At 40.9% G+C, this 18,355-nt stretch overlaps 1 protein-coding gene across 11 annotated transcripts in view; it reads left to right on the forward strand.

Annotated features, from left to right (window-relative positions):
• The window catches only part of CLYBL (citramalyl-CoA lyase), a 261,550-nt gene that overhangs the window by 108,257 nt on the left and 134,938 nt on the right, over window positions 1–18,355 (forward strand). The window lies entirely within an intron of this gene.

Genomic DNA, 18,355 nt, shown 5'->3' on the forward strand with positions numbered 1-18,355 from the left:
TGGTTTTTAACTTATATTTATAATGATTATTATAAATAGGGGAAACCTCTAAGTATGCTAGTTTTTGATAATCAGCTTTAACTGTCAGAGTGAACATGTTCTCTGTGAAGCATGTCTGTGAATAGATTACTTGAGCCTGACCATAGTTTTTGGAATGCTAACTGAAGTTGCATGATTGATCGATTTTTTTTTTTTTTTTCATATTTGAAACTGGAGAGAGCTATGGAGGCAGAGTAGTGTCATGAGAAGGATAAAGGCTTTCACTGACTTTTCCTCACCTGAAAGGGAAGAGCCCTCAACTCAGGGCTTGGTATGAGAATCAAGTTCTATGATTGTGGTGAAGGGAGCCAACACAGTGAGTCCTCCGTGAATGACCCTCCCCCCACTCCCTTGTTCTAAGAAATCGGTATCTACAGGGCATCAAGTATTTACATTCTGATTCCCATCCTGCATGCTGAAGGCCAGGGAAGTTACCTGGTCACACTTTCTCTGTGCCACCAAAAAGGGTGTGAAGATGTGTATTCAGAACCTCACCACTGTGAAAAATACCTCAAAGACTTTTTAGGTCCAGGGATTGCCTGCTTCATTTGCTTATAGGAAACATAATCTCAGACATTAAAAAAAAATTTTTTTAATGTTTATTTGTTTTTGAGAGAGAGAGCACAAGCAGGGGAGGGGTAGAGAGAGAGGGAGACACAGGATCTGAAGCAGACTCCAGGCTCTGAGCTGTCAGCACAGAGCCTGACACGGGACTCAAACCCATGAACCATGAGATCATGACCTGAGCCAAAGTCAGACGCTCAACCAGCTGAGTCACCCAGGCGCCCCCATAATTGCAGACATTTTTAGTAGTTCCTACAGTGGAAATACTCCAAATGTTGCTTTTTTACACAAAATCAGCATAATGATTGCTGAGAAGAAAGAGGTCATGGCCTTTCTCAACAAAAATCCAGGGTTGCTGGTTCTTTTTTCAGATAAAGGTCTCAGAGAGCAGACAAGGTCTTCTCATAAAATCAGAGGACTGTGATCCTCTGGACACCTCACCTTCTGAAACCAAGTGGAAAAAAGGAATGAACATAAGCACATTTCAGCCTCCCCAAACCTCCTTATGGTCAGATATGGCATCCAGTAAGGCGCAAAAGTAGGCCACCAAGCAAACAAGTGATTTCCTTTGAAACATAGGTTAAGTAAGAGATCCGGCTTTAAACATATACCTAGTTCTCTCTCCCATAGTCGATGTGTAATAATTGCTGGCTGAAGAAAATTGTCCTGTTTACCTTAGAATAGATATCATAGGAAATGACACCTTTGCCTTTATTTACAGAGGATATATTAGTATTAATTAATTACAGAGGATATATTAGTAATACAGATCCCATTATGCTACTTTTAATGTGTTTTATAATGAGAATTCCTCAAAATCCATTCAGTATAAATTGGGTCCTTCTCAATACTTAAACATAGTACTCTCTCTGTGTGTCTCAAAAATAAATAAATAGACTTAAAAAAAAAAAAGGAGGGGGGCTCCTGTGGCTCAGTCGGTTAAGTGTCTGACTTTGGCTCAGGTCATGATTTCACAGTTCATGAGTTTGAGCCCCGCATCAGGTTCCGTGCTGACAGTGCGGAGCCTGCTTGGGATTCTCTCTCTCTTCTTCTCTCTCTTCCCCTACCCTGTGCTCGTGCTCTGTCTCTCTCTTTCTAAAAAACAAACTTAAAAAAATAAATAAAAATAGCAGGTTTTTTTTGAGATATCTAACACAGGTGTTGCTCCTGCTTTGGAATGCTGAAAATTTTCTGCATAATTCTGTTCTGGGAGTTCTGCGGGGACTTGCTGTTAGAGCTAGGGAAAAGCGTAATGGCAAGGACCATTTACTTGTCTTCTTGCAGATCAGGATGAAAGGCTCTATTAAATGTTCCTGCTCGTACTAAGTTGGAGGACAAGTAGCACTGGAAATAATGGTTTGTGCTGGGAGATGGTGTCTTGTGTGCCGCACACATTGTGGGCAACCAGCAAATGCGCTCATCCATTTCTGTGAGGATAATGTCTATGTGACCTTAGCCACAAGGTCCTCCACATAGGTCAGTTACTAAACCTATCTTTAAATGGCCTTTTAAATTAAAAAAAAATTTTTTTTATTTTTATTTTTTTGTTTATTTTTTTTGAGAGCAAGAGAGACAGAGTGCAAGTGGGGGAGGGCAGAGAGAGAGGGAGACACAGAATCTGAAGCAGGCTCTAGGCCCCGAGCTGTCAGCACAGAGCCTGATGAGGGGCTCGAACTCAAGGACCAAAGACCGTAAGATCATGACCTGAACCGAAGTTGGATGCTTAACTGACTGAGCCACCCAGGTGCCAGGTGGCCTCTTAGATCGGACTCCTTTTTCAGCCATCTGCTTGAATACGAATTCTACTTAAGGAAAAGACTTAAGGGAGTGGTGTTTGGTGGTAATTGTTGTGTTTCTCTGAGGCACAGTTTCAAGTCAGTGAGATGTGTGCTTTGGATACATGGCTCTGTTTGGCACTGAATATCCTCAGAGTTTGATGAGTTCTGGCAATGTACATAAATGGGAGGATGGAAAAGAGAAATCAGAAAGTACATCACCACCCCACCCCACCCCTCCCCTCCAGAGGGAACCGAAGAAAGTGGAGGTGGACATTGGCCCACTGGTGAGACACTCCAGAGTCATTGACGATTCTTTCTCTTTCTCTGTCGGTTAGCAAAGTGTGATTTTCTTCTGTTAATAAAGTTTAGGAAAAAGGAGAAAGAGGAGCACTGCATCCTTAACCACTTGTACTGGAGCATCTGGCATTTATGACTGTCCTGACTCCTAATTCCACTGCACCCCACCTCCCACCCCAATCAGTGCTTTGTTACTATTGTTAGTGTGGTTGCAAGACCAGCCTCTGTCTGGAGGGTGGGCAGGAGCTGGAGTGCTGTTGGGCCCCATGTTTCCAGGGGCTTGTCACCATAGCTGTGGACCTCAAGTAACACCGCACTGACGTGCTCAGGACACTGACCTCTTAGTCGGCAGTGAAGGTATCACATTCCTGCTTTATTGTATTGCATTCTGTATCTGTTGAAATTTGACTAGCAGATGTGGTAGAACTGGTCCATACCAGGCCTGCAAGTGCAAGGACAGTGTGGCAGGCCTGGTGGCAGGCAGGAGGCACAGCAAATGGGCCCTATGGGGGCAGCCCCAGTGCCAGCAAAGCCTGGGCAGAAAGCACTTGGCTGCATCGGTCTCTTTGTCAGTGAGGATTGAGGATCGCCACTTGAAGCTCTTGCCCTTCTGTCTTTGCTCAGGACAAGTGCTGTTAGGTCCAAGAGGAGAGGCAAGTGGTTCTCTACTCACTTGGAGATAGGGTGACACTGGGGACAGGGCAGCCTCTGAGCAGTGGCTTGCAGGGCGGGCTGGCCACACATGGCCTCAGAGCTGAGGGAGCAGCAAAGCAACCCAAGATGATTCTGTAGGGAAGCCAAGGTGCAGAGGCCACAGCCTGCAGTCCCCATGTGAAAGACCACAACCTTCCCTGCACTGCACCAGCCTGAGAGGTGAGCCCCCAGGAGCCCCAGAGCAAGCTTCTCTGGGAGGTGTTCAGGGAGGAGGGACGTGGCTGTGCTGTGCTTTGTTAATATAGGCCAGATATTGGCAGGTTGCACTGCATTAAAAAATTAACACGGATGAAAAAGTTGTATGGATTAGTATAGTCAAAATAGGGCTGGCAAAGCCTGCTTTAAAAGTTGAGGATGACTTTAATTAAATAAAAGCCTAGCAGCAGAATAAATGTCTAGCTTGCTTTAAAAAAACAATAGGAGAGGGGTGCCTGGGTGGCTCAGTAGGTGGAGCATCTGACTTCGGCTCAGGTCATGATCTCACGGTTCATGAGTTTGAAGCCCCTTGTTGGCTCTCTGCTGTCAGCACAGAGCCTTCTTCGGATCCTCTGTACTCCTCTTCCTCTGCTCCTCCCTGCTTGCACTCTCTGTGTCTCTCGAAATAAATAAATAAACTTAAAAAATGTTTTTAAATAAGAGAATACCTCAAAGCATTGAAATAATACTTACTGATGATTCCACCGGAAGAACAGGAACATTTGCTATTGATGAGGTTGTGATGGATGATGGAGAAGCCATACACTGGTTTCAGAAGTGTGAGAAGACAGAGGTTGTGGGCTGGGGGAGTGCTAGCAGGAGAGTGCTAGTGCACATGCTTTTTGTGTAGAGTGTGAGGCAAATGGACCGTGACAGCACCGGGTGATGGAGAGGGCACAGGGAGAAGGGAGCCTAGAAATCTCCTGACACAGAAAAGGTCTGTGCTGGCATGTCTCACTTCTTTGTTTTCTAGCTAAGAAGTAAACTGAATAACAAACTCCCCACCAACATGGTTTCACATTGCTTTAGCTTTTCAGGAACCAGTACTTCAGTTTTTTAGTGCGAACTGTCACTTACTTGCTTCTCCATTGGAGGCTATTGGGATGACATATATTCTTAAACATAAGAACTGTGGGTATACTTGCATGAATGGTACCAGAGGCTATGGATTTTTGCAGTATATTCTGCTGGGGCTTCATTTTTCTTGAGGATATTTCATTGTTTTCTTTCTTTCTGTCTCTCTTTCTTCCTCTTTTTTATCTCTCTCTCTCTCCCCCTCCTACTGCCTGCCTTCCTTCCTCCCTCTATCCCTCCCTCCTTTTCTCTGTATGCAATAATGTTATGTAAGGACTCTTGCATCGTTCAGACCACATTGTTTTAAGGATTTCAGCATTATATAGCAGCATTTTAAAGGTGTTTTCTTCTTTTTTTCTCTTTTCAGAGAGAAATCAGTTCCCGTGTCTCTTAAGCTATATCCACAGGAGGATTATGATAATGAGTCACTATTTTGTCATTTTGCTATTTTAAGTGAGTTTTAAATAAAACCTGTAGCTGGTTCATGATCACTGGGAACATCTCCATAAACTTTAGCTGCTATAAATATCCTGAGAGCTTAAAATAGAGTTAAAATATGAAAATATAGTGCTATAATAAAAAATTTTCATTACTTTCACCCTACCTATCAACAGGACAACTATATATTTCACCCACAGATATTTAAAAATACAACGACTTCCTTAGATATTTCCTGACTATGGGGCCCCTGGCTGGCTCAGTCATTGGAGTATGCCACTCTTGATCTTGGGGTTTTCAGTTCAAGCCCCACATTGGGTGTAGAGATTACTTAAAAATGAAATCTTTGGGGTGCCTGGGTGGCTCAGTTGGTTGGGCGTCCGACTTCAGCTTAGGTCATGATCTCACAGTTTGTGGGTTTGGGCCCCGCATCGAGCTCTGTACTGACAGCTCGGAGCCTGGAGCCTGCTTCAGATTCTGTATCTCTCTCTCTCTCTCTCTCTCTCTCCCCCCCCCCCCCCCGCCCCTACCCCACTCATGCTCGGTCTCTCACTCTCTCAGAAATAAAAAAATAATTTTTAAAAACTTAAAAAAATAAAAATGAAATTTTTAAAGAAAAAGAAATTTCCTGACTCTCTCTCTGTCTCTGTCTCTGTCTCTCTACATATATCACTGTTTTCTATTTGAATGATTAACGTATGCACATTAGTTAGTAGGTAAATAATGTAATTCTACTTGCTCTTCTAATTTGTCAAATCTTTACAGATAATTATTATCACTATCACGTGATTAAGGAGGGGACATTTATATAAAGCTAATTTAAGGTACTTGGTTTTTGCATGCATTAATTTCCTTATTTATATATTTAATTAGCATCTATTATATGCTAGGTACAGTGCCAGGGTCAGCAAAAAGAATGCTTCCTAAAATCACAACGCCCTAAAATCATGGCTCTTAAAATCAGCTCTTTGTCTCTATTTTCCCCACTCAAATATTACCTTCTGTTCTGCCTTATCATTGTGATCAGAGCTTTGGATTAGTTTTTAAGATTTTGTAATCCCAGTGATGTGTAATACGCAGTAGGAATGCTCAGAGAAGAGAAATCTATAAGAAATTTTAATTACTGGGGAGCCGACTCTACCAGAGAAATCATCAGAGTTGTCCATGTAAGGATGGGGGACTGCTCAGACTGAACTGAACCCCTGTTATGATTGAAACTCTTTTCACTTTATTGTCCAAATTACTGCCTTAACGTCCTCCCATTCCTCATTTGCCTATTCCCCTTGCTTTTTATCTTCTGTATTACCAGTATTACAACATAGTGGTGTTTAACTACTTCCTGAAAGCATTAGTAGTCATCAGGAGCACCAGTTCGTTATAGATGTAGATAAATGGGTGTCAACCCCTCAACTACGACTTGGACTAATTTGGAAAATATGGTTCCTTCCCTCAAAAGAAACTGCTCATGCATCTTTGGACGTTTCTATAAAATAGCTGTGTGCATTTCCTTATTCATTATAAACAACTAGAATCAGTGTGTCCTGCTTTGATGCCAGAACTAGAATTTAATTCACAATGGCAAGGAAGCTTTACCTAGAATGTCTGTACACATGAAAGGCGAGGAAAAACCATACAAGTTCCGTCCCCCTTTCCGTTTTTGGTGAGCTTTCGACTTTTCTTCCCTGCGATTATTATTGAGTGGAATGTAACCCCCAAATCTTTCACCAGATGTTGCCTCACCATCTTAAAGGGAAGAAGAAAATTATAATGGATGTTTTGAATGTGCTCAACTTTTGTTTTGTTCAGAGCCAAACTGAATGAAGCAAAGAAGTTAAAATCTTTTCTTGTTCCATCTGAGTAAGCATGAAAACCTACAATCCTTAATCTTTTAAAAGAAAAATAACCCTCCTCTGTTTGTGGGATTTCTGATTCATTTCTTCCGCCCTGCTCCCCTGCTCTGCATTTTTGTAATCAAATTCTGTCTGGACTTTTGTGAGCCAATAACCTCCCTCTTCACCCCTCTCCCCTCTACCCCCCCCCCCCCACCTCTACCCTATGATGACACAAAGAGCAGAGAGTCCACAAAAGACTCAGTTTCTGGGTTTTGTATTGAAAAGGAGGATGAAATGCTGGATATACTTAGGAACACGAAACTGATCTGTTAAAACTTTACCAAAAAAGCAATTTATTAGCATCAGGATAGGGGGAATAAAAAGTGAGAGGAATAGAGATTTTTTAAAAATGCCATGAATAGAAGTGAATATAATGGGCTTTTTTGTAATTCGCACTAAATTGACTTTTCTTTAGTGTCACACAAACTAGTTGGTGTGGCAGCTACTTCAACCGCCCTGCCCCCAAGTTAATAAGTAATGTAAAAACACAAGAGTCCCATGGGAGGGTAGTGGGGAGCCCTGGAAAGCTATTTGTTGATGTCCCTGAACAATAACCAGGGCTGGTATACTGGCCTGTAGTTTAGAGCTCAGGACCTGAGTCTTAACCATTTTTCCCTGTTGCCATGATTGTGATGACAGCACTTCTCTGTGAGGTATGTCCTATGTCTGTGACTCTGGGTCTCCAGGGTGTCAAAGTTTGTCTGTGGCTAAACTCTTAAATAAATATTCTAAACCAAGGGTCCAAAGGCTAAATTCTGCTAACCACTTATTTTTATACAGCCTTTGAACTAATATTTTTTCCCGATGTGTGATTTGATGATAGGGAACATTACCTTTAACTCCAATTAAGCAAAATGCTAATCCCCCCACCAAAAAAAAAAAAAAAGAATGCCATTCTTCTCTCCATTAGAACTGTATTACCAAAAAGTTGTACTCAATTTTATTTTGAATTCCATCAGTAAAAAAAGGTGTGGAAAATTGTGTTTCTCTTGATGTATATAAGTCCCTGTATAATATCCCAGCATTTGTCTCCCAGCTCACAATCTGAAATAGTTACTATCTGTCCCTTTCAGACGTTTGGTGAGCCCTGTTTTAGACTGTCCATTATAGAGACAATTTTGAAGAGGGGAAAAGGCATTCTTGCTATCATTCCTTGTTTGAATCTTGTTTTGATTTTCTATTTTAATAGTGAAGCTTTTCTGATCAATATGGATATGAGTTACTATGCTTTGGCATATGCAGTGTCCTGAGAAAACTGGTGTCAGTTGTGAAGTGCAGCATAATATTGCCAGCAGCTGCCTCTTTGAAAATGTAAAGTCACTGAATAAAATACATCTGTGTTTCCTTATATAAAATAACTGGCAATAATAGTATCTATTGCATACAGTTGAGGGAATTAAGTGACAAAAGTAAATTAAGGAATCAGTAGATGTTAAAAAGAACAGAGTCTACCATTGAGAACTTAAGTTTGTTTGCCTTAGAATGAGTACTGATACTTTGTGTTTTAACATTTTGAATCTATGTACAGATACACTGTCGCCTGTACACTGGTAGGTACCTAAATAATGCTGCTGCTAAGCTTCAGGCAATACAAAATATAATCTCTTTCAACATGATTTTGTGGGAGATACTTGTTTAAAATAGAATTATTACTTAAGGCCTATGTATTTCTTTTGTAGATTTTTTTAAAACGTTTATTTATTCAAGGGTCGCTTGGGTGGCTCAGTCAGTTATGCATCCGTGATCTCACATCTTATGGGTTCAAGCCCCGCATCAGGCTCTGTGCTGACGGCTCAGAGCCTGGAGCCCGCTTCAGATTCTGTGTCTCCCTCTCTCTCTGCCCCTCCCCTGCTCTCTCTCTCTCTCTTTCTCTCAAAAATAAACATTAAAAATTTTTTTTAAATTATTCATTTTGAGAGAGGGGGAGGGGCACAGAGAGAGAGAGGGAGAGAGAGAATCCCAAGCAGGCCCCATGTTGTCAGTGCAGAGCCCGACACAGGGCTCCATCCCACCAACCGTGAGCTCATGACCCGAGCCAAAATCAAGAGCTGAAGTCCTGTGTATTTCTAAGATAATTTTAAAGCATAAATAAACCTTATCAAAGAGCAAAGAGAGGAGCTTTTCTGGTTCAGAAAATTTTAGGATATTGGGTTGTCACTGTTTTGCTCCCTGTCTGTGACAGACTACATGATTGGAAAAAGGATACCGGCTTGGTGTTTCACATAGCTAGTGTTTATGTCTGGGAACCCCTACGTGCATAAAGGCAATGTATGACAGAGCTGGGCATAGCATTTGCAAAGAAAGAAAATCACTGGTGATAATTGAGATGAAGTCAATGAGTTCCCCTGTGCTCTTCCTCATTCTCCTGCACCCACGATGCACTTTTTGCCTCCAGGAGTTTGTCCTCCCCCTTCCAAGGTTGTCCCCACCTCTGAGAAACCTTCTGTGAATGTCCCCTCCCACTCCTGGGCTTCTGGCCTCTGTTTGCTTTAGAGACTCCTGTTTTGGGTCTGTCTCCCTAGCTGGACCTCAGCTTCCCAGATGGCTGATTCTCTCCTCATTAACATCCCCAGGGTTTGACTTAGGTGTCTGATATCTATTTGTGGAACTAATGAAAGAAAAATTTGTCTAACATTAAGAGAAAATGAATGGAAAAATCCTTCTGATTTTCCTTTAAAAAATTTTTTTTAATGTTTACTTATTTATTTTGAGAGTGAGAGCATGAGCAGGGGAGGGGCAGAGAGAGGAGACGGAGGATCCAAAGCACACTCTGCACTGAGAACAGAGAGTCTGACGTGGGGCTCGAACTCACAAACCCTGAGATCATGACCTGAGCCGAAGTCAGACACTTAACCGACTAAGCCACCCAGGCTCTGCCTTGATTTTCTTCTTTTCAGATGAGATTAATGTGTGTAGATAATCATGAAGCATTATTTTAGAGCTGATTAAAAATTCACAGAGAAGCCACAATTGATATCTAGTTTGTCCAGCTATTAAGTTCTGGAGACCTGGAGGGCATCAGAAGAGAAGATATAACCTAATGTTTCTATTTTCTGCACTGCTGACTCTTAGACTCTTAGCCTGGATGTGGGCTCCCATCCCCTTGGTAGGTGTGTTTCCCAGACGTGGCAGAGTGCCAATCACTGTGTGCGTGTGTGTGTGCGTGCATGTGAGCACATGTGTACATGAACAGCACACCTGTGAAGTGTCCTAGGTGACAGTCTGTTTTAGACCCCCATGTATAACTCACAGAGGTTAGAGAAGAGGAGGGGGAAGTGTCTCCTCTTTAATAATGGTAGCTATTATTGATTGAATTTTCTGCATGTGAAGCATTTTATTAGGTGTTACCTGCATCATTTCATTGATTTCTCACAGCAATCCTATTATACTGAACTCATAATAAACCTGTGATTTAGGGAGGCTAAGTAGCATGCTTTAGGTGCCACCAGAACCAGGCCTGCTGGATTCCGGAGCCCAATCCCTTAACTGCTCTGATTTCCTTATCACTCACCTGCTTTCCAGGGAAATGAGAGAGCAGCTCAGAGATGGCAGGTCTGGGGAATCATGACCATTTGTTTCTCCTCAAAGCATAGAACAGAGGAGTCATATGGACAAGTATATTATTTATCACTATCTTTCCTCCTTGGAGTTCAAGAAAAACTGAACTTCCAGAGTTAGGAATATGTCCTGGTTATTGTCCCCTTGTTCCTCTCATAACTCAGAGTAGAGCCATCACACACAGCTCTGGACTTAGTTGAGCTGCAAGTTGCAGGTGAAAAGTGAGGCAAACTGTACCACAAGTACAACCTCCAGCTTTAAGGGAGGGCTAGTTCCCGTGGACTTCAAGTCTTGTAACTGTTTTTGATGGATTACGTGGAATTACATGTGAGTTAAATCCATTGAGTACCATGTGCTGAAATTCCAGGCAATGAGAAATGAGCTGCATGGTAATTGAGAATGAAGTTAAGGAAGAAAATTTTATTGTTAATCAAGGGCTTAATTGCCTCTGGGACATTTTAAATAAATGCCATGCCGTACTTAAGGAGCGATATTCTGTAAGTGAGATGCAAAAATTCTTTAATTAAACCATCATGGGTAGTCCCTGATTGAAATATCTGCCTTTATCTTCGTAGTTAAGCCTTCATGATTCATGTAACAACTCAATCAGGGATTGAGTAAATTAAGGGCCCCTTGAAAGAAGAGATCAATTGTATAAAATTGATTGAAATTATTTCTGGGACAGTCTTCATTGTCCTTATTTGTATTGACCAGAGCATATTTTTGGTGTATTTGCTATTTGCTGGTCTTGTAGAGAGTAAGCTGTTTTTCAGCCTGCAGGGGACAGATTGTGGCTATTGCATAGTATATAGCACAGACAGTTCTTAGAAGAATTCATCTGCAAAATGGAACAAATGTAAGGGTTTCTTGGCCGTGGAGAAACCCAGTGATAATGACTTCGATGGTCCCTGTAATTTACAAGGAAGGAAGTTGGTAATGAAGTCAGTTAACAAACGTGAGTGTGGCCACATGCAAGGACTTGTGCTAGATGCTGATAAACTGTGGCAGTATCCATGAACCGAAGGGCTGAGTTCTTGTTGCCAGCTGAACAGTTCCAAAGACTCCGATTCAGAAAGATGAAGATTTGTCGACTCTCTCATTGTACATGGAAAAAAAAAAAAAAAAAAAGAAAACTTAGGTATTCAAAAGTTTTGACTTATTGGATTGCTCACTTTGAGTGTCAGAAGCACTTGAAAGGAGCTTGGTAAAGTCTTGTGAAAAGAAGGGAGTGGGGGCCAGCACCTGCGATGGGTGTGGGAAATGTACCACCAGCACATCTGTCATTGTCCTACTCTGCATTCTCTTCTAGTTGGACACTCAGCTGTGATACTCATTGTGCCGTTAGCAGAAGTCTATGAAAACTAAGAAAGTACACAAGAGAATACATCAGGCCTTTTAAAAACTTTAGTAATGGTTTGTTTTGCCAAACTAAACACTATGATTTCATTTAATTCTTAAAAAGAGAAAAATTACCATCTGAAGTTACCAGTATCTTCAACATATGATCACTTGTATTTTTTTAAAGCTTTATTTATGTTGAGTAATCAGCAAATAACCTTAAATAAGTAATCAAAGGTATTTTATAGCCTAGGTTCATACTGAAATTATTACCTTCTTTTTTTAGGGTTCTTTTTAAAATTTATTTATTTTCAGAGAGCGAGAACAGGTGAGGAGCAGAGAAGGAGGGAGAGAGAGAATCCCAAGCAGGATCTGTGCTGTCAGCGCAGAACTGATGCAGGGCTCAATCCCATGAACCTTGAGATCATGACTTGAGCTGAGATCAAGAGTCAGACACTTAACCAGCTGAGCCTCCCAGACCCCCTAGGGTTCTTGATACAAAACAACTGAGGCTTTTAAAAGTAATTTCAAGGGTGTCTGGGTGGCTCAGTCAGTTGGGCGTCTGACTCTTGATTTCAGCTCAGGTCATGATCTCACGGTTGTAAGATGGAGCTCCCGGTCAGGTTCTGCACTGAGTGTGGAGCCTGCTTAAGGTTCTCTCTCTGCCTCTTCCTCTGCCTCTTCCTTTCACTCTGCCCTTCCCCCCCTCAAAAAAATAAAAAAGAATAAAATAAAAGTGGTTTCATTTTCAAATAAACACATAGACACACTTTGTGAACTGAATACTTGAAAAAGAGGAGGAAAGAAAAATATTTGAGGTCATATTTTCATAAAGGCTCTGTGATGTTTGACATGTGTTGACCAATTCTGGTCAGGTCAAAATGACAGGTCAGATTTTGCCTGCTGCCCTGGGACTACATTGGCCAGTGTGTCCCCCCTGAAGAGCTTCTCTTCCTCCAGAATCCTTGTTATGGGCACATAGAAAGCCTATGTGGTATTCAACAGCTACAGAAGAGTCCTGTGATGGTTTAGATGTGAAATCACAACTTTTTGGCAGTGTCTGGAAACTTAATGTTGTCATGTCACAGCAAGTATAGAAATTCCCGTAGGATTTTACATGATGACTCAAAGGATTAATTCTGTTCTAAACACTGTGCCCTGGGAAGAACTGTATTTGTGTAACTTGGACAAAAACAAGCATATCTGCACATAGCCTGTGAAGAAAGGGAAATGAGCTGTGCACTCCAGAGCAAAACTAGCTGCCTTCCCAAATAGCTAGAAATGCAGCTTGCTTGTCCCCTTCAACCTGTTCTCAAACGACTCAAACTTATTTTAAGAAATGTTTGTGAGCCCAGGAAAACAAAATGATCTCTTAAGCATTCCCTTGCATCAATATTTTTTTGATTTTTTTAATGTCCTATAAGATGCTTTTGTGAAATCACTTTTTCTGATTGCAGTATATCTACATTTGGGAGTGCTGTGGTAAATACACAGCTCACATGGATACTAAGGGGTTTGAAGTTCTCATGATAAATTTGCCCCTGCTATTTGCAGAGTGATGATGTCTATATAGGAGCATGTTTCTGTAAGTGCCCATTCACTCCCTGGTTGGGTTCAGAGGGTCTCAAGTCATCTCCAGAGAATTGCCATCTCAGCATGATATCACGTGGCCCTGGTATTTGTTAGTTGGGGGGCTGCATGGATTCTGTTTGATCATTTCCCTCATTGTCTTGTACATTCTAAATGTTGGGGCTGCCTTAGTTCATATGCTTCCAGAGAAGGTATCACGAACAACTTGATGCCCATATTATGACTTCACAAGCTGGAAAGTCGGTGTGTATAGATTCTTCATCTCTCAAACTGAGATTTTTGATTCAGAGACAGGTTGCCTGTGGACACTTCCCAGAGGCTTTGGCTGCTTGACACACAGATTGTAATCACAGTAATTAGCACTGAATTTTCAAGTCCTGCTCTCCAGCTTGACCTGGCAGCATTTAGTCAGCATGCACACAGCTGGATCAATGGCAGGAACTGAAGGACCCAGTTGTGGTGGGCATCGTCCCTGGGGAGTTCCAGGGGAGCCGCAGGGACAAGGGAGCAATGCTGAGACCTGAGACTCAAGAAGAAAAAAAATATATTGATAAAGGCACCTGTCAGTGGGAATTGTGTTAAAAATTATTATAAGGGACAGATGACAGTACAGACTTTGCCAGAAATTCATTTTCAGTGAATTTGTTTTTCTCCCTTTGGCTTAGTTCAGTTTTGGGTATTCCTAACATGTCCCCTGTTAAAAGTTGACACTTTCTTCCCCTAAGAGAAAGTACCTGCCTATCTTTTCTTTTCTTTTAAATATTTTTTATTTATTTATTTTTAATGTTTATTTTTGACAGAGACAGAGCATGAGTGGGGGAGGGGCAGACACACACACACACACACACACACACACACACACACACACACACACAGAATCTGAAGCAGGCTCCAGGCTCTGAGCTGTCAGCACAGAGCCCGATACGGGGCTCAAACTCACAAACTGCAAGATCATGACCTGAGCCAAAGTCAAATGCTTAACCGACGGAGCCACCCAGGCGAGTACCTACCTATCTTAATCCAAAAGCTAGTGAAAAAAAAACTATAGGACATGAAATCGATGCTTTGGTGGATCAAAAATAAAGTTGTTGTTTTTTGTTTTTTTTTTTTAGCACCCTGCCTTTAGGTAGCTTATCTTGAATAGCACAGTTGTGGCAAAGAAGCACCTATGCCTGATTTTGAAATAGATTATCTGAGAAGTTTGGTGGTGGAGGTACAGAGACAGGGATTCATGTTCAAATAAGCTTCAGGACACTTCTGTTATCTACTTGCTCATCTCAGTCCCACGGGGAGTGTGTTACCTAGAAGGTAAGGGTGATAAGAATATGGCAGCTGGAGGGGATTTCAGACCCTTGATTCCTACCCATTGAGGTAGGTAGGTTCACTCGAAGACTGAACACCGAATAAAAATAAATAGGTTTAAACTTACAGAAAACGTTAAAAATAATTTTTAAAAAATGGAGGGCACCTGGGTGGCTCAGTCGGTTAAGCATCTGACTTTGGCTCAGGTCGTGATCTCACAGTTCGTGGGTTCGAGCCCTGCGTTGGGCTCTGTGCTGACAGCTCAGAGCCTGGATCCTGCTTCCAATTGTGTATCTCCCTCTCGCTCCACCCCCCTCCCACTCTCACCCTGTCTCTCTCTCTCTCTCTCTCTCTGTCAAAAATAAATAAACACTAACAAAAAAAAAATTTAACTTACAGAAAATACTTCACTCACAACACAAAACCATTTGAGTGTATACAGTATCTCTAATACTGTGATCATTATAGTTGGAAAGGCAAGGTAGGCAGATTTTTTTAAATGACAGGTTTTTAAAAGTTTGGTGCTTTTAGAGATGCAAACACAATTGGTTCCATTCTGCTGCTTTGCACATCAGTACTTAATATAAAGTTAAGCTTTGAGGCACTACTTTTGCATTTTTCTGTTGTAAGCTTTTGCACTCACTTAAGTTGCTAAAATATTTGTGTGGAAAATGAGGGCAATTCTGTGTTTGAATGAACTGTTGTTGGATGTTGATAATCATTTTGTGATTTGAAAGTTAAATCCTATAACCCTCACATGCTCACATATAGTAGTTTTTAGGCCACAATTACATTTGCCATTAAGGTACCTTAGAAAGTATTTATAGATTCTGCTGTAAAATGCCCTATTCGAGTGATGAGTGGAGCATTTCTACTCCTCATCTGCTTACAGAATGAAGTTTATCCTGAGAGTAACCTGGTGTCTTTTCTGAAAAGTTCCTTAATATCCAATAGCTCATTCAGGCATGAGCTTAGGATTTTTTCCAGAAATTCTTTCATAAATCAACAGGAAGCCTTCTTTTCCAGTTTTATTATAAAGGGGGAAATGATGGTAAAACTTAAACACACATTGTTATTTTAACATCTAGTCTTACATCTGTTGAGGAGTTGTGTTTTTACTTAAAAATAGTTTAGCTGAGAATCAAAACCAGAGAATTATGCCTGTTCCCAACCTTCTGTCAATGATGGCTCTTTGTTAAAAGCACACAGCAGAAAACACTATGTTAATACACTATGTTGGCTTAAAAAGCCAAATTAAGAAACTTGAAAGCTTCAACATTTAATTTTTTTTTAATGATTTAAGTAAATTGCGGTAGAAATCTGTGCCAGACTTTTAAAGGGTACTCACATCTTGCCTTTATAAGTAACTGTGGAATTAGACATACCATAAATTTACTTCATATTTTCTTAGTAAGTTTGAATTTCCAGATAGCCTCTACCTGTTATATTGTAGATTCTACAAAGCTATTCCGTTTCATGTTGAAGAGACCCAGTCAACATTAGTACACATTTTTTCCCCCTTAAGTGCAAAAAGTAGATCGCAACAGGGACTATTGAATTCTGAAGCCATCGGTTGTTTTCTCTTTTATCCTTCCTGCCTTTCTGTGTTGTTTATTTCATTTTGTTGCTTGGGGACTGTGGGGCTTTTTCACCTCAGACTTTGGCTCTCCCTCTTCTTTTCTTTTGCTTTACAATTCACACGAGGACAGGGTGGTAGGCTTTTTTGTTCTTGTTTTGGGTTTTTGTTTTTGTGGGGTTTTTTTTGCATATTCCTCCCTTTCCTCCAGATCTTGTTGGTGACCAAATTTAAAACACTACAGTGTTTAGGATCCCTGCAGGGCCATTTTAAGTATTTGGACCCTCAGAGGGCCCCAAGCAATAACTACCTGAATTGCTTTTAATTACACAATATAGCTGCATCATTTTACTTCAGATTCTTTTTGATTGATGCTGCAAGGCAATTGTGACCGCGGATGATGGGATTAAGTGCCTCTTGAAGTGACTTTAGCTTCTTGTGGGAACAAAGGGAGAGAGGAGAACACTTAGTCCCTTTTTTCCTGAACTGCCTTTTTCTTCGCTTTCGTATAAAGAAATACAATTAACAAACATTATCCCCAGAGGTAAATTGAAATGTACATGCAGACAAGAACTGCTCTTGACTGCGATTAGACATATATGATCCGAGGTATTCTGACCATTCATTAGTGTTAATTATTTGAGAAACAAGCCTAGAACAAATGATTAAAATGTAGGCGCCATAACTGGGATTATTAGCATGTGTGATAAAATGTGTGCTCTGCAGCTGTACTAATAAAACGCTTTGGAAAGTGGCTTTGATTAGACAAATGCTTGGTTTAGCTCTGTGGTGAGCTCTTGGTGTTTGCTCAAGACCTGGTGGTGTTTATAACAAACAACTTATATCTTTCATTCTTAATTAGTGAGAATTACTATGCAAATGTTGGTATTTTGTAATTTAATATCCTATCGTTTTCCCTGCCCTTCGACTGTTGTTGCAGTCTACTCGTCTTGCTGGGAATGGGACAAACTGAGCTCTTAGGCTGTGCTGGATGCCAGGGAAAATGACTGCAAAGTTTGCTCTCTTATTTGGTTTATGAACTATTTAGTTGCTTAAATAGATCCTCTTGTATTCAGAACTTATATTACGGTCCCAGAGATCTGGCAGGGGTAACCTAATCAAACATAAACCAACCGGGAGCTGGTTGGCCCATGTGGGCAGTCAGCATTCTGCTAAGTCCACCAGCCTAACCCAAGCCGAGTGAATGGAACCAGGGGGAAGGCAGAAATGGCCAGCAGAGTAAGGACCAATTCCCCTGGAAAATGAATCTAGGAGTTTAGGCTTAGCAAAGAAATGTGAGCTCAGCTAAATGTAGAGTTAGCAACAAAAACTTGAGGGGGCACAAGTGGGAGTGGAAAGAAGATATGAGAAGGAAGAATGGAACCACAGTGCCCAAGAGTTGTTGGGAAATATGCCAGGCAATCAGAAGCTGAACTCAGAGACTGGTCTAAGAGTGGGTGTTTTGTGTCTCCTGACTTGTAGCTTAAATGTTCCCCTGTACCTTGCTTGCATTTTTGAAACCAGAGTCAGAGGAAGAATCATTTGGAGATTGTCCATTTGGTGCCATGAAAACCTTCAACGGTTTGTCATTCTCAAGTGGTCTGTCCTTGTCATCCAATAGTCTTCTGAGTCACCTACTTCATAGCATATTATTAGCACTTTCCAAAGGAAGACAAATATCAGTGTTAGTCTAGATAGAATGTAAAATTAAATTAGCTTTTAAATTAGTTCATGCATTCCAAAGACAAACACAAAAAATTGTCTGGTTATCTTGCTCTCTGGCTAACCTATTTCATCTCTCTTGCTATTATCATAGAAAACTGTGAATCAAGTCACAAGTAAACCAAAATATAGCTTATGGAAAGATTCACCTCTTAATTTTTAATTTTATTCCTGTTGTATTTACACTAAAAATGTTACTGTCTGAATTTAATCTGCTCATTCCATCAAAAACAAAGTAACAATACGTATTCAATAAGAGTGGTTTTTTACTTAACTATACTGGCATTAAAATTTAAAACTTAATAAAAAGAGTGGTATTGGGGGGAGAACTAAAAATAAGGAAAATAAAAGCTCTTTTGCACTTCAGGATGATACATGCTAAATGTGGCACTGAATTAAGAAAAACAAAAACAAAAACCTGAGCTCCCCTAAAATTAAAGCAATTTCTAGGAAGTCTTGCCTTAAATAGATATTTAAAGGAATTAATGCCTGTGGCA

Source organism: Acinonyx jubatus, chromosome A1 (assembly GCF_027475565.1).
Source record: "Acinonyx jubatus isolate Ajub_Pintada_27869175 chromosome A1, VMU_Ajub_asm_v1.0, whole genome shotgun sequence".
NCBI lineage: Eukaryota > Metazoa > Chordata > Mammalia > Carnivora > Felidae > Acinonyx > Acinonyx jubatus.